This window comes from Schistocerca gregaria, chromosome X (genome assembly GCF_023897955.1).
Source record: "Schistocerca gregaria isolate iqSchGreg1 chromosome X, iqSchGreg1.2, whole genome shotgun sequence".
Taxonomy (NCBI): domain Eukaryota; kingdom Metazoa; phylum Arthropoda; class Insecta; order Orthoptera; family Acrididae; genus Schistocerca; species Schistocerca gregaria.
In genome coordinates, this window is record NC_064931.1 from 668709142 (window position 1) to 668724732 (window position 15591).

Consider the following 15591-nt stretch of genomic DNA (forward strand, 5'->3'; position numbering starts at 1 on the left):
GATCACTCTACCATAAGCACTCCTTACCAGTCTTCAGACCAGCGTGGGAGCACGTTGCAGGGTCTGCATTGCCGTCCGTGGTGATTATACACTCTATTAAGAACCACGTCCCACCTTCTGTAATGTCCAGGGGATCTTCACAAACTGCGGTGAATTTAGTGTAATTATTGTGTTTTTGTTCCTTTCTTGACGTATTTGTTTCAATTCTGTACGATACTGTAGCTGTCCTTTCTATGTACGGTCCAAATTTCATCGACCTATGTTGTTTGGCAGACACGTCATGAGGAATCTAGCTTCGTTCTGAAGTTTTGCACACCAATGAATAAGAGAGCTAGCATCAATGGACATGCAGAAGGCGTGGCTGAGAGAAAGAACGCGAAAAGAAATTGGCGTGAATGTTTGCGAAATGAAAATAAAAAGAAGCGTAACTGAGTGCATTTGCTTTGCTGGTTGACAGGCCAAACTAGCCATATAAGCTATGTCGTTTAGTTGCCAGTTACATTCTATTCTCTTACTGAAAGCAAACATACCGAGGAAAACCCCACGCAAATAATGAAATTAGTTGCATGTATGATCCGTTCATCAATTATTAAACAACTATTCACTTCTAGAGCAGCCCTATGGTTTGTTCTCAAGAAAGGAAGTAACAAATCACGCCTTCATCTATTGGAGAGATAAGCGGACTTCGGGTTGTTTTCATGTATGTCAATATTTCTGTTCTGACAGCTGATATAGCCGTCTGTCCGACATGTTGGAGTGCCGATCACAGATTTGTGTGACGAACGTAAAGTTCACAGATCACCTAACGTCTAAACTAGTTACCAATCTGGATTACATTCATAGACGCCAGCCACTTCACATCTTAATTTTCCATTGTGTCCATTGTGTTTGTCTAACAACTTTTACTATGTTTCCTAGAAGCTTGGTATTCTTTTCGCATGACAATAAATGTTAATAGTCCCCATATGGTATTAAATAGTCAAATAATTCTCACACATTGTGAGCCTCTCTCCTGGTCATTACAGTTCTACTATGAAGATTTACTATGTAACGTGTTCAAACCATATGATGAGAACTTTTCAAGGTGTCAAAACTGGTAACTATGTAATTTGTGTAACCTGAGGTTGAAACATATAATAAAAAGTTCACTGACCATAACCTTTCCAGCAGATTAAAGTTGCTTTTATTTCAGAATTCGTAAGTTTTTTTACGATAGCTTATGTGCCTTAAATATCCACATTCCATTCATCTCTTTCGTTTCTTTAATTTTGTATGGTCCCTTGTTTTCAAATAATATATTACGAATTTATTGCAAAATGTAATCCTTAGTTCTACATGACTCTGTATTTATTTCTTTTTCCCCCTAGTCAATCAAAAGAAATTACGTCTTTTTGTTTCTTTCTGTAACTGTGAAAATTTTACTCTTAAACTTGTAATGTAATCCTTCATTCTACATGACTCTGTATTTTTTTCTTTTTCCCCCTAGTCAATCAAAAGAAATTACGTCTTTTTGTTTCTTTCTGTAACTGTGAAACTTTTGTTCTTAAACTCGGTAATTGGAAAGCGTGGGTGCCACAGCCTCTCACAAGAAATGTGAAAGCACGTACTTTTAAATTGCGATTACAGTGTCGTTCATGTATTCTGCTCTAGAATAATCTTAGCTAGCCTACTTTTGAATAGGAACATTAACTGTTTACATTACTTCCAATGTACATGATGCCAATTACGCTAAACTACACTCCTGGAAATGGCCTACACTTTCTGTTACCACTGGGATCAAGATGACCCCATAAGCACATTGCAATGTATGCCGCCCTTGCTTTCAGAGCTGTTTCTTTCAAACTGTATGACTTCCTCCCTCTGAGTAAATACACTCCTGGAAATGGAAAAAAGAACACATTGACACCGGTGTGTCAGACCCACCATACTTGCTCCGGACACTGCGAGAGGGCTATACAAGCAATGATCACACGCACGGCACAGCGGACACACCAGGAACCGCGGTGTTGGCCGTCGAATGGCGCTAGCTGCGCAGCATTTGTGCACCGCCGCCGTCAGTGTCAGCCAGTTTGCCGTGGCATACGGAGCTCCATCGCAGTCTTTAACACTGGTAGCATGCCGCGACAGCGTGGACGTGAACCGTATGTGCAGTTGACGGACTTTGAGCGAGGGCGTATAGTGGGCATGCGGGAGGCCGGGTGGACGTACCGCCGAATTGCTCAACACGTGGGGCGTGAGGTCTCCACAGTACATCGATGTTGTCGCCAGTGGTCGGCGGAAGGTGCACGTGCCCGTCGACCTGGGACCGGACCGCAGCAACGCACGGATGCACGCCAAGACCGTAGGATCCTACGCAGTGCCGTAGGGGACCGCACCGCCACTTCCAAGCAAATTAGGGACACTGTTGCTCCTGGGGTATCGGCGAGGACCATTCGCAACCGTCTCCATGAAGCTGGGCTACGGTCCCGCACACCGTTAGGCCGTCTTCCGCTCACGCCCCAACATCGTGCAGCCCGCCTCCAGTGGTGTCGCGACAGGCGTGAATGGAGGGACGAATGGAGACGTGTCGTCTTCAGCGATGAGAGTCGCTTCTGTCTTGGTGCCAATGATGGTCGTATGCGTGTTTGGCACCGTGCAGGTGAGCGCCACAATCAGGACTGCATACGACCGAAGCACACAGGGCCAACACCCGGCATCATGGTGTGGGGAGCGTTCTCCTACACTGGCCATACACCTCTGGTGATCGTCGAGGGGACACTGAATAGTGCACGGTACATCCAAACCGTCATCGAACCCATCGTTCTACCATTCCTAGACTGGCAAGGGAACTTGCTGTTCCAACAGGACAATGCACGTCCGCATGTATCCCGTGCCACCCAACGTGCTCTAGAAGGTGTAAGTCAACTACCCTGGCCAGCAAGATCTCCGGATCTGTCCCCCATTGAGCATGTTTGGGACTGGATGAAGCATTGTCTCACGCGGTCTGCACGTCCAGCACGAACGCTGGTCCAACTGAGGCGCCAGGTGGAAATGGCATGGCAAGCCGTTCCACAGGACTACATCCAGCATCTCTACGATCGTCTCCATGGGAGAATAGCAGCCTGCATTGCTGCGAAAGGTGGATATACACTGTACTAGTGCCGACATTGTGCATGCTCTGTTGCCTGTGTCTATGTGCCTGTGGTTCTGTCAGTGTGATCATGTGATGTATCTGACCCCAGGAATGTGTCAATAAAGTTTCCCCTTCCTGGGACAATGAATTCACGGTGTTCCTATTTCAATTTCCAGGAGTGTATATCTGACTATTTGTATATGAAATTTAATATATTCAGTTGTAAAAATATGAAATGATGAACTGCATAACCCTAAAGTAAATCACTGCACGTCTCTTTGCCTTATCTTACTTTAGGCTGCTTTGCTAAATGAGAATATTGTTATATTTCCAACATACAACTAGCTATCCACGTAATAGTACAAGGCCTAACAATGCAGTAACGTTATACTTTTCATTCAAACAGCGAGGACAAGCTTTAGTGGAATGTTTGCAAATGAATAAAAGGTAATTCTGAAATTTTATTGAAGTAATTTTAATAACACAGAAGTGACTTGTACTATCATGAACTGTGGTTGTTTTCATTGTCATACACCATAAAAATTAACCAATACATTTAATATTACGTAAATTTTACTCTTTCCTTTTCTAATAAAATACCTATTATTGGAGACGGAGGGTGAAGAAAAATAATTAAGATTCTGAACACGTCGCCGACAATGCCCCCTGGATACCAAAACGTAGATATTGTTAAATACAATGCAATCTTAACTGTACAATAACTACTCTGCTAGCGCTTTCAGCAAATAAAAATTCAATGCGTGTTACCTTTTTTCCAAAAGTATCGTCTCTCTATAAAATCATTTCAAAAATTTAACCTCTATATTCAATCACCCCAGCGAACATCTCAAATATAATTCATTCCCTGTGAGGCACGGCCACAATCAAAGCTCCTAACTTAGAGGCAAATCAACACTCACTGTCTCTACAGCCTACTCATTCTTTCGTGCCCTACTAATAGTACACCTCTGGTAACCAAAGAATAAGTTTCACTCATGCATTCAGGCATCCTAAGAAGCTCATAGTGGCAAATCTTTAAACTGTTGTAAATGTAGTCATCTCAGAGATACAGACACTCCCAGTTACAGACACTAGAATGTCATGAAAATGGAGCATCGCTCCAGAATTACATGGTCCAGCCACATTAATGTGAACACCTGACAAACGCTTGCGTACCCGTCTTTTGCATCGCAGACGTGCAGAAAGAGTGTCTGTGAGGTTCTGGAAGCTGCTGTCAAAGATGTGGAGCCTTTCTGATCCCAGTGCCGTCGCCAGCTGGGCTGAGTTTCTCTACTATGAATGCATGGCGCGAACAACTCGATCGAGGTCTTCCCATAGATTCTCGACTAGGCTTTAATCCTGCGGTTTGGTGGCCATCCTGTTGCTCTTCGAACCACGCATGTACACTGCGAGCTGTGTGACGTGTGGCACTCTCCTGTGCTAGCGGCCATCGTGCCAATGTATAACAAACATCATGTAGTGGTGGACATGGTCCCGGGATAGATACATTCTAGTGTTGATCCACTGTGACATCCAGAAAGAGAGATCACCAAGGGAAACCCAGGAAAACATTTCCCAGAACACAACGCTTTTTCCTCCAGCATGGACCATTCCGACTGTTGTTGCATGGCTGTACACGCCAACGGCCAAATATCCAGTAGAGTATAAAACGTGATTAATCTGAAAAGTCATCTATGGGCTCTCGGTGGACGCCTAGTTGCGGTACTGGTGTACAAATTGCAGTCTTTCTCACCGATGAACAGCAGCCAACAGCCGGCTGGTGTGGCCGAGCGGTTCTACGCGCTGCAGTCTGGAACTGTGCGACCGCTACGGTCGCAGGTTCGAATCCTGCCTCAGGCATGGTTGTGTGTGATGTCCTTAGGTTAGTTAGGTTTAAGTAGTTCTAAGTTCTAGGGGACTGATGACCTCAGAAGTTAAGTCCCATAGTGCTCAGAGCCATTTGAACCATTTAGCAGCCAACAGGGTGCATGAACCAGGCGCCTGCTGCAGAGACCCATACGCAGCAACGTTCGCAGAACGGTCGTTGATGAGACACTGTTCGTAGGCCCTTGGTTCAACTGGGCGGGCAGTTCCTCAGCAGTTGCATGTCTATTCACCGGGTACACATTTCCACAGCCGTTGTTCATCCTTGTCATCTGTGGCCCGTGGTGCAGCACAGTTGCTTCGGCCCTTGTTTTGGGCCATTTTACCCTGCACAGTATACTTTAACCAAGGCGGAGGCGAATTGTTCACAAACTTATCCGTTTCGGAAATGCTTACAGTCTTGGCCCGAAAGACAATAATCATGCCCTATTGGACATCAGATAAATCACTCCGTTTCTGCATTACGTGAACGACTGTCCTCTTTTCGGCAGCCCCCCGACATGCATTATATACCCACCACTGCTAGTGCTGCCACCTTCCGTCCATGAGTGGTTATTTCACGTTGACATCGAACACAGCCGGTGATCTCATTAATGTGACTGGACCGTGTATTCCAGAACTGTTTGAGCAGCTGGACAATGAAGCTGTGACCACTATCTGTCAGTGAAAGCCATTGTGGGTTTGGGACGTTATTTTAGTTAAGAACTACTCCATTCGAATTCTGTATTTTTTATGTAGAAAGTAGGAGAATAGTTCTACTGTTAGGTAGTAGCCATGGAAGAGGTATGGACCACATCTTGAAGGAAAAATTGACAGGTACACTTCACGTCTTAGCCAAGTGATAGAGGATGCAGGGTCATTGTGCAAGGGTTTTACAAATCTGGATCATGTTTGATAGTGGGTGGAGCGGGAAATGGTATTGATAGGGATCAAGGCTACAATATTGAGTGTGACCTGGTAAAAATAGCATCTGAAACAATCCATACAAATGTTGGATTGGTTCCCGAATTCATGCAGTATGATTGGCCCCAAATGAAAAGCTCTGTCAGGAGGGTCAATATGGAGCTAGATCAGCTGCTTTGGGAAGTAACTTTATAATGCATAGGTTTGGTTCCCGTTGATGCTATTGGTAGGTGGGACATCACAAGGCATGGCCTGCATCTCAGTAGAAAAGGAAATGGTAAATTGGCTTGGATGAATAGCAAAATTTTTAAGGGGGGGGGGGGGCACTGAAACTCATGGGAGTACCTCTTTTTAGGGTAATATCACTGTCCAATTATTTAACATTGAATGAAATTAAGCTTAATGAGAAGCTCGGACAGGCAGGTACTAGAGATGTTAAAATATCACAAGATTCTTTTAAAATAACAGTGAAAAATACACAAGATTCTCATAAAAGTAGAGTGAAAAATAATGTTTGTGTATTGCATCACAAAGCAGGGGATTAAAAAACAAAATAAATGACCTTGTTTGTTTAGAAGCTTTAGAAACTGGGGATGAAATAGATGTGCCATGTCTGTCTGAACATCATATAGGTACAGATCTGGTAAAAGTAAATATAGGTGGATATAAGTTTTCAGCACAAGTAAGTAGAGACACTATGTAGATAGGAGGATTTACCACATGTGTTAAAATTTATCATAGTGCGAAAAATTTAGAAACTAAAAAGAATTATATAGAGCAACAAATGGAAGCAAGTCCATGTGAAGTTAAAGTAAATAATGGTTGGGGTTGGGTTGTTTGGGGAAGAGACCCAACAGCAAGGTCATCGGTCTCATTGGATTAGGGAAAGATGAGGAAGGAAGTCGGCCGTGCCCTTTCCAATGTACCATCCTGGGATCTGCCTGAAGCGATATAAGGAAATCACGGAAAACCTAAATCATGATGGCCGGACACGGGATTGAACCGTCGTCCTCCCGAATAGGATACCCACCACCTCACTCGGTGGTACTTTTATAATTGTAGTAGGTATAGGTCCCAATTGGCAAATTTTCAGCGGTTTTTGAAAAACTTTGATTCTTTGTTGTGCTATCTGTCAAACAGAGGGAAGCAGATTATTGCGTGTGATGATTTCAGTGTAAATTTTCTGAAGGAGACCGATAGAAAGCTTGACCTTCAAGGGGTGTTACTTGGTTCTGTCAATCTGATGTCAGTTATTGATTTTCCTAATCGGGTGGTACAGGAAAGCAGCTCACTGTCAGATAATTTTTTTACAGACCAAGATAAATTTAATGAAATAAAAACTTTTCCTTTTAAGAATGGCCTCTCTGATAATGATGCACAGGTAGTTACAGTACGTGACATAGCTCCACACAGCAATGCAAAACAATCCCCCAAAGCAGTGCATCCAATTAACGATTTGACAGTTGCAAATTTTAGGGAAAGCTTTCCACTGTTACACTGGGATGGTGTGTGCAGGGAACCTGATGCTAGATTAAAATTTAACCTATTTCACTATGACTTTGAGAACATATTTCAAAACGGTTTCCCTAAGAAAACAGTGAAACATAATTGTGAGAAATCATCTTAAAAGCCATGGCTTATTGGAGGGATAAAAGTATCTTGTAAACAGAAATCGGAAATGTATCTTATAGCTAGAAGGAGTACTGATGCAGAAACAAACATACACTGTAAAAACTACTGCACCATATTAAGAAAATTTATTAAAAAGTTCAGAAGTATGTGCATTATGTCAGAGATTAGCACTCCTGATGATAAAATTAAATTAAGTTGGAATATAGTATTGATAAAAGCGAAACAGGACAACCAAGGACACAGGAAGACTGTATTTATGTCAGGCACAATGAAAAGTTCGTTAACAAAAAGTCATAAATAGAAAATATTTTAATAATCATTTTTCAGTGTTATAGAGAAGGTAGGATCCATCTATTCATTAGAAAATATAAAGCTCTATATGGAAGAGGCAATACCCTGCAATTTGATAAAACTGAAATTCAACCACCCTCTCCTACTCAAACAAGGAAAATAATAAATTCACTTAAAAGTAAAACCTCGCATGGAATTGATGGCATTTCCAACAGACTGCTAAAAGCTTGAACCCAACAAATAAGTAGGATTTTCAGCCACATATGTAGTAGCTCACTGAAACAAGGCATTTTTCCACATAAACTAAAATACGCTATTGTCAAACCATTACATAAAAAATGGGATAGACCTGATGCTAACAAATATCGCCCTATCGCCTTATCCAAAATTCCTGAAAAAGTAATATATTCAAGAGTAGCTTCACATATTTGTAAGAATGAAGTACCAACAAAATGTCAGTTTGGGTTCCAGAAAGTCTTTTCAACAGAGAATGCTATATACGCTTTCATGGATAAAATACTAAATGCTCTGAATAAGCTAACATCATCCACTGGTATATTTTGAAATCTCTCAAAGCATTTTGACTGTGGGAATCGTGGAATTCTTATAGATAAGCTTAACTATTGTGATATGAGTGGGACAGTGCATATTTAACTGGAAGAATGCAGAAGGTTGAAATTAACAATACAGAGAGTCTGCAGAAATCAGCAGAATCTCTAACTGGCGAGGTATCAAGAATGACGTCCAATAGTGTTCAGTCTTGGGTCCCTTATTCTTCTTTAATATATATTAATGACTTGCCACTCTATATTCATGAAGATGCAAAGTTAGCTATTTTTTATGATGATATAAGTATATAGATATGAAGCAGTAACTCCAAATATATATATATATATATATATATATATATATATATATATATATATATATATATATATATTGTAATTAAAACTTATGTTATACTGTGACGTTCGACATTATTACGAAATGTCGTATTCATGATCTATGGAACAAGTATTAATCTAATGTATGTAGACAAAACGAATTTCTCCAAAATAACACGATATACGAAACGAGTATTTTGTACTTCGCATTATTTTAGAACAGAACATCAGAAATTTCAGTAGTGAAGTGTCCCTTAATTTCGTGTGGCCTCATTAAGTAATTATTTTAAATCCTGAAAGTTTCAGTTTGAGAACCAGAAGCATTTATCTTATTAGTCCTCGCTCTGATTAACATCTTGTGTGTCTAAATCGATATTCTTTCCCACTGAACACTGTGACAGGCTTACAGATTTCAATGTGAGAGTCTTTGTGCTGTCAGTCACAGTTCTGACTTCTTGAAGTTGCTGCTGGAATTTCAAGATAGCGCTCCCATCATAGATGTCACTTACATATTGGATATTTGCTGAAGACGTTGTGAACTGGTGCTACCGTTGGACCATTTAACTTGAATCCAGAAAGAGCGGACTCCAACTCTTCAAGCATCAGTCCAAATTTAGAATCTTTGTAATTTATTCAAATCATTGAGGTACATGTTGACATGGCTCCTCCAAGGTGTTTTTTTCGGATTTTCTTTCCGATTCCTGTCCTATCAACTGGTATTCTCATTATATTGATGCAGATGAGACATAAAGTTCTCTCCTTTATTATTTTAAATATCCATCTCAGTGAAATAACTGATCGAAATTATGTAATCTCTGACGAATGCTCCATTCCACCTACGTCTAGGAGAAGGCGACAATCACAATTAAATCTATATATTAAGAAATCTTTGAGACCGTCGGAACAATTACCGTCGCACTGAGGAAGATGTCTCAGCTATTCCTCTTTTTAGTAGCCCCTACATTTAGTAGCCTGTAATAACCGCATGAACAGATTGCATCAATTACTTTCTTCATCGGTTATAAAGTAATATCATTCATGTAATTTATGCAAATGGTCATGGAGGCCGTGAGGTATTACAAATAACGTTCAGGAAAAGGCGGCGCACTAGCAGCTTTGAATGAGAGGCAAAGGTAATGACAGAGCACAAGTGTTTGTTAACCACCGTCCCATCCTTAGAGCTTAAGCCTGGAGGTAACAGCAGATTGGGATCCGATTAATGAATTTTCTAAAAATATTTTCCACCTGCCAATATGGATAGTAGTTCTTCCCATAATTGAGGATGTAAGAGTCCATGCTTTATTCTACATTTACTTTAGGTTTAAAATCACCAAAAACTCCGAGGGAGCCATCAGATTTCTGGAAGATTACTGGATGTGCAGGCGAGTTGCTTGAACTTAAAGGTTCGAGGATCCTCAAGGCCTCGGAAAAATCCATTTCTTCTTTCACAGCAGATTCCACAACAGTGAGCAAGAGTCGTCCTGCGAAACTTCAGTTTCACTACTGACAGTTTAAGAAATAAATATGCTTCAAAGTACCGACACTGCAAAAAATTCTTGACATTCAAAGTACAAAATGTGAAAAGAAATGTCTAAAGCGATTAAACAGACAGAATATTGAACATCGAAACCAAACGTGATGACGTTTGGCTTAGAAATATTTGCAACTGACTCTGATGTAATTACATGAGTGTTGGTTCTGAGAGAGACCAATTTGTACATGGCATCCGTGGTAAAAATGATTTTAATCAAAATAGAATGTATCTTCCATAAAACCTGTCACTACTACGCAAATGACGACTTCCGCTCTCCTAACTGATAATAGATTTATATGTTGAGTAGCATGACGTCCACCCCAAAAGAAACTGAATACTAATTTGTGGTGAGTATTACGAACGTTTTGCAATGTTTACTCTAGTCAGGATAACACTTGGTATCTAGGGAGTTCGTATATGTTGGGAAAAAAGTGGTTTCCGTGCACATCTGTTAGGTGCCTCAATATCGATACGGATGTGCTTGTGTCAACGACTACACGACATAAAATTATGTAAACAAAAAATCAAATTTCAACATAACACGTTTTCAAATCGAACTAAAAAGTATCGAATCACTTCTCCTAGCCTCATACATATTCCTAACCCCATACAGATAATTCTGAAAATATTTGTTGTTGTTGTTATGGTCTTCAGTCCTGAGACTGGTCTGATGAAGCTCTCCATGCTAATCTATCCTGTGCAAGCTCCTTCATCTCCCAGTACCTACTGCAACCTACATCCTTCTGAATCTGCTTAGTGTATTCATCTCTTGGTCTCCCTCTACGATTTTTACCCTCCACGCTGCCGTCCAATGCTAAATTTGTGATCCCTTGATGCCTCAGGACATGTCCTACCAACCGATCCCTTCTTCTAGTCAAATTGTGCCACAAACTTCTCTTCTCCCAATCCTATTCAATACCTCCTCATTAGTTACGTGATCTACCCACCTAAATTTAAACATTCCCACCACATTTCGAAAGCTTCTATTCTCTTCTTGTCCAAACTGTTTATTGACCATGTTTCACTTCCATACACGTCTACACTCCATACAAATACTTTCAGGAACGACTTCCTGGCTTTTAAATCTATACTTGATGTTAACAAATTTCTCTTCTTCAGAAACGCTTTCCTTGCCATTGCCAGTCTGCATTTTATATCCTCTCTACTTCGACCATCATCAGTTATTTTGCTCCCCAAATAGCAAAACTCCTTTACTACTTTAAGTGTCTCATTTTCTAATCTAATTCCCTCAGCATCACCCGACTTAATTCGACTACATTCCATTGTCCTCGTTTTGCTTTTGTTGATGTTCATCTTATACCCTCCTTTCAAGACGCTGTCCATTCCGTTCAACTGCTCTTCCAAGTCCTTTGCTGTCTCTAAATGAATTACAATGTCATCGGCGAACCTCAAAGTTTTTATTTCTTCTCCCTGGATTTTAATACCGACTCCAAATTTTTCTTTTGTTTCCTTCACTGCTTGCTCAATATACAGATTGAATAACATTGGGGAGAGGCTACAACCCTGTCTCACTCCCTTCCCAACCACTGCTTCCCTTTCATGCCCCTCGACCTTTATAACTGCCATCTAGTTTCTGTACAAATTGTAAATAGCCTTTCGCTCCCTGCATTTTACCGCTGCCACCTTTAGAATTTGAAAGAGAGTATTCCAGTCAAAATTGTCAAAAGCTTTCTCTAAGTCTACAAATGCTAGAAACGTAGGTTTGCCTTTCCTTAACCTTTCTTCTAAGATAAGTCGTAAGGTCAGTATTGCCTCACGTGTTCCAACATTTCTACGGAATCCAAACTGATCTTCCACAAGGTCGGCTTCTACCAGTTTTTCCATACGTCAGTAAATAATTCGTGTTAGTATTTTGCAGCTGTGACTTATTAAACTGATAGTTCGGTAATTTTCACATTTGTCAACACCTGCTTTCTTTGGGATTGGAATTATTATATTCTTCTTGAAGTCTGAGAGTATTTCGCCTGTCTAGTACATCTTGCTCACCAGATGGTAGAGTTTTGTCAGGACTGGCTCTCCCAAGGCCGTCAGTAGTTCTAATTGAATGTTGTCTACTCCCGACTCAGGTCTTTCAGTGCTCTGTCAAACTCTTCACGCATTATCGTATCTCCCATTTCATCTTCAACTACATCCTCTTCAATTTCCATAACATTGTTCGCAAGTACATCGCCCTTGTATAGATACTCTGTATACTCCTTCCACCTTTCTGCTTTCCCTTCTTTTCTTAGATCTGGGTTTCCATCTGAGCTCTTGATATTCATACAAGTGGCTCTCTTTTCTCCAAAGGTCTCCTTAATTTTCCTGTAGGCTGTATCTATCTTACCCCTAGTGAGATAAGCCTCTACATTCTTACATTTGTCCTCTAGCCATGCCTGCTTAGCCATTTTACACTTCCTGTCGATCTCATTTTTGAGACGTTTGTATTCCTTTTTGCCTGCTTCATTTACTACATTTTTATATTTTCTCCTTTCATCAATAAAATTCAATATTTCTTCTGTTACCCAAGGATTTCTACAAGCCCTCGTCTTTCTACCTACTTGATCCTCTGCTGCCTTCACTACTTCATCCCTCAGAGCTACCCATGCTTCTTCTACTGTATTTCTTTCCCCCATTCCTGTCAGTTGTTCCCTTATGCTGTCCCTGAAACTCTGTACAACCTCTGGTTTAGTCAGTTTATTACCTGGAAAATATATGATTGTGAATTTTGTAATGGCTATGAAACATGTAAGATTTATAACGAAGCATGCGGGGCTCACGCAATAGACAATAGTTACGACGTGAGCTATTCCTGCATCAATCATGTACTGCATACCCCCCGCGTTTTTCGTTGGAAATGTTACAAGAATTTTTATTGATATTAAAAATTTACACTCATGAATTTTCAGAACTATCTGTATGGAGTTATGAATCTGTATGGAGCTAGGAAAAACTATGTTATACTTTTAGTTCGATTTAAGAAAACATGAAAAATTAAAAATTTAGGTTTACTTAAATCATTATTTCTGCTTTTTAGCCTTGTGTGCGTGTGTGCGTGCGTGCGTGCGTGTGTGAGTGTGTGAGTGTGTGTGTGTGTGTGTGTGAGAGAGAGAGAGAGAGAGAGAGAAATTTTTCAGTCAATTTCAAACATCTTGTTAAGATTGCAGCAGAGAATTGTAGTAAATTTCAAGTTTATTTCAGTTTGTCTTCACCTGACTCAACAAATATGCTGCTTCTTCCTATTTATATCTCGCGAAAAGACCGTAAACGAAAAATTAGGAAGATTCGAGCTAACGTGAAGGCTTACTAGCAACCGTCCTTCCCGTTAAACATTCAGGACTGGAACGGGAAAAGGGAAAAATGGCAGTGGTACGCAAAGTGCCCCAGGCACAAACCAGACAAGAAAGCGAGTTAATATTGCATTGACATCCAGTTCTCAGCTATGTTTAAAGCTTGTAGAGACCGCAGCTCGTGGTCGTGTGGTAGTGTTCTCGCTTCCCGCGATCGGGTTCCCGGGTTCGATTCCCGGCGGGGTTAGGGGTTTTCTCTGCTTCGTGATGACTGGGTGTTGTGTGATGTCCTTAGGTTAGTTAGGCTTAAGTAGTTCTAAGTTCTAGGGGACTGATGACCATAGATGTCAAGTCCCATAGTGCTCAGAGCCACTTGAACCATTTGAAAGCTTATAGTCTATAGCTTATCTGGAACTTAGCTTGAAATCAATTGCAAAATTTTTATTGAACAGACTAAGCGAGCCTGTTAATTTGGTTGAAACTGCTGCAGGGTTCTGTAAGTTATGCTATCCCTCTTCACCTCTTGCTCCCAGCCCTTGTAGGGCCAACTGACGAGCTACTTGATCGAGAAGTAACGGCTCCGGTCACGAAATCTGACAACGGCCGGCAGACCGATGTGTTGACCACATGCCCCTCCATAACCGCATCCAGTGACACTGCGAGCAGTCGATACCTTTGGGCATTCCGAGGCCCGTTGGGGCGGAGTCCAGTGCTCTGATCTTCACCCTGGACTGTAGGGATGCTATTGGGGTCTCACTGTCACAATATTTTCTTCGCAGGTTGCAAGTGATACGTGTGCCCAATTTGGTACAAATTTCTTCGGGGATTACAGAGATGCTTATAGGTCGAATGAATTGCCACAGACTCCTTCTGCAGCAGGTAATTTACGTATATTACACCTGTAGTGGCTGTGATGCAATCTGCTAACCATAATCACCGTGCAGGAACTCGAACTGGACAGTCGGTGCTCTGCGTTATGCCTTTTTGTTACACCGTTTTCACCCCCTCGACCTCCCCTAATGCAGGCAGACGCTTCTTACATCAACCATGGAGTTCATCGCTACGTTAAAATTTCGAGTCTCCATCTCATCGGAAAGTTGTTTTACAGTCAACTGCAAAATTTGTACTGAACAGAGAGTCAGATAAGAAGGGACCTAAGAAAAACATATTAAAGTGGAAATTAGATTCCTGTTACTTAAAATCAAGAAAACACTTAGGTCAAGACTCAACTGTTTGGAGGTGCCGAAGTGTGAACGTTGTTAACTTACTGCGTTATGCCCATTCTGACAATGGTGTTGTGAAACGACGCTGAGGCGGCATATTATTGCTCTGTCTGCATGACACACACGCAAAACTTAAAAACAAAACTTAAAAACGGCCATTGCGACGTAGGAGGAAAGTGAGCCCCGCCTTGATGCTTTCGAGGATACTGACAGCTGTCACGTCCAAGGTTCATGCAAGTGCCCGTTACTTTTGAGCGAACTGAGTGGTCTGTCAACATTAATTCTTCGTGAGAAACTTTACTGTATGTGGCATACTAGACAAATATTCCACGGAACAGCAAATCTACAAGTGATTCGTGGCAGTTCTACCACACGAAATTAATTATGCGGACTAGGCCGCAAAGTCCATCTGTCTACTGCCTACAAGCATAACCTAGTAGCTAACTGGTTTGTTTCCTGTAGTGAGTTGCAAGCAAGTCACATATTTATGCGAATGTGGGACATTTGGCGTCTGCTGGTAAGGAAAGTTTCCGTAAGAATTGTAAAATCTCAGGGGCTGACAACAAAAAGTGAAATGGTGTCCTGGCTTCCCTGATCAGTTACATTGAGAGATGTGTTGTGTTGCTGTAGGCGTACGAGTTACAACCATCTTTGGTTGTTATTCTGGGGGAGGGGATCAAACAGTGAGCCGGCCGTTGTGGCCGAGCGGTTCTAGGCGCTTCACTCCGGAACCACGCTGCTGCTACGGTCGCAGTTTCGAATCCTGCCTCGTTCATGGATGTATGTGATGTACTTAGGTTAGTCAGGTTTAAGTAGTTCCAAGTATAGAGGACTGATGATC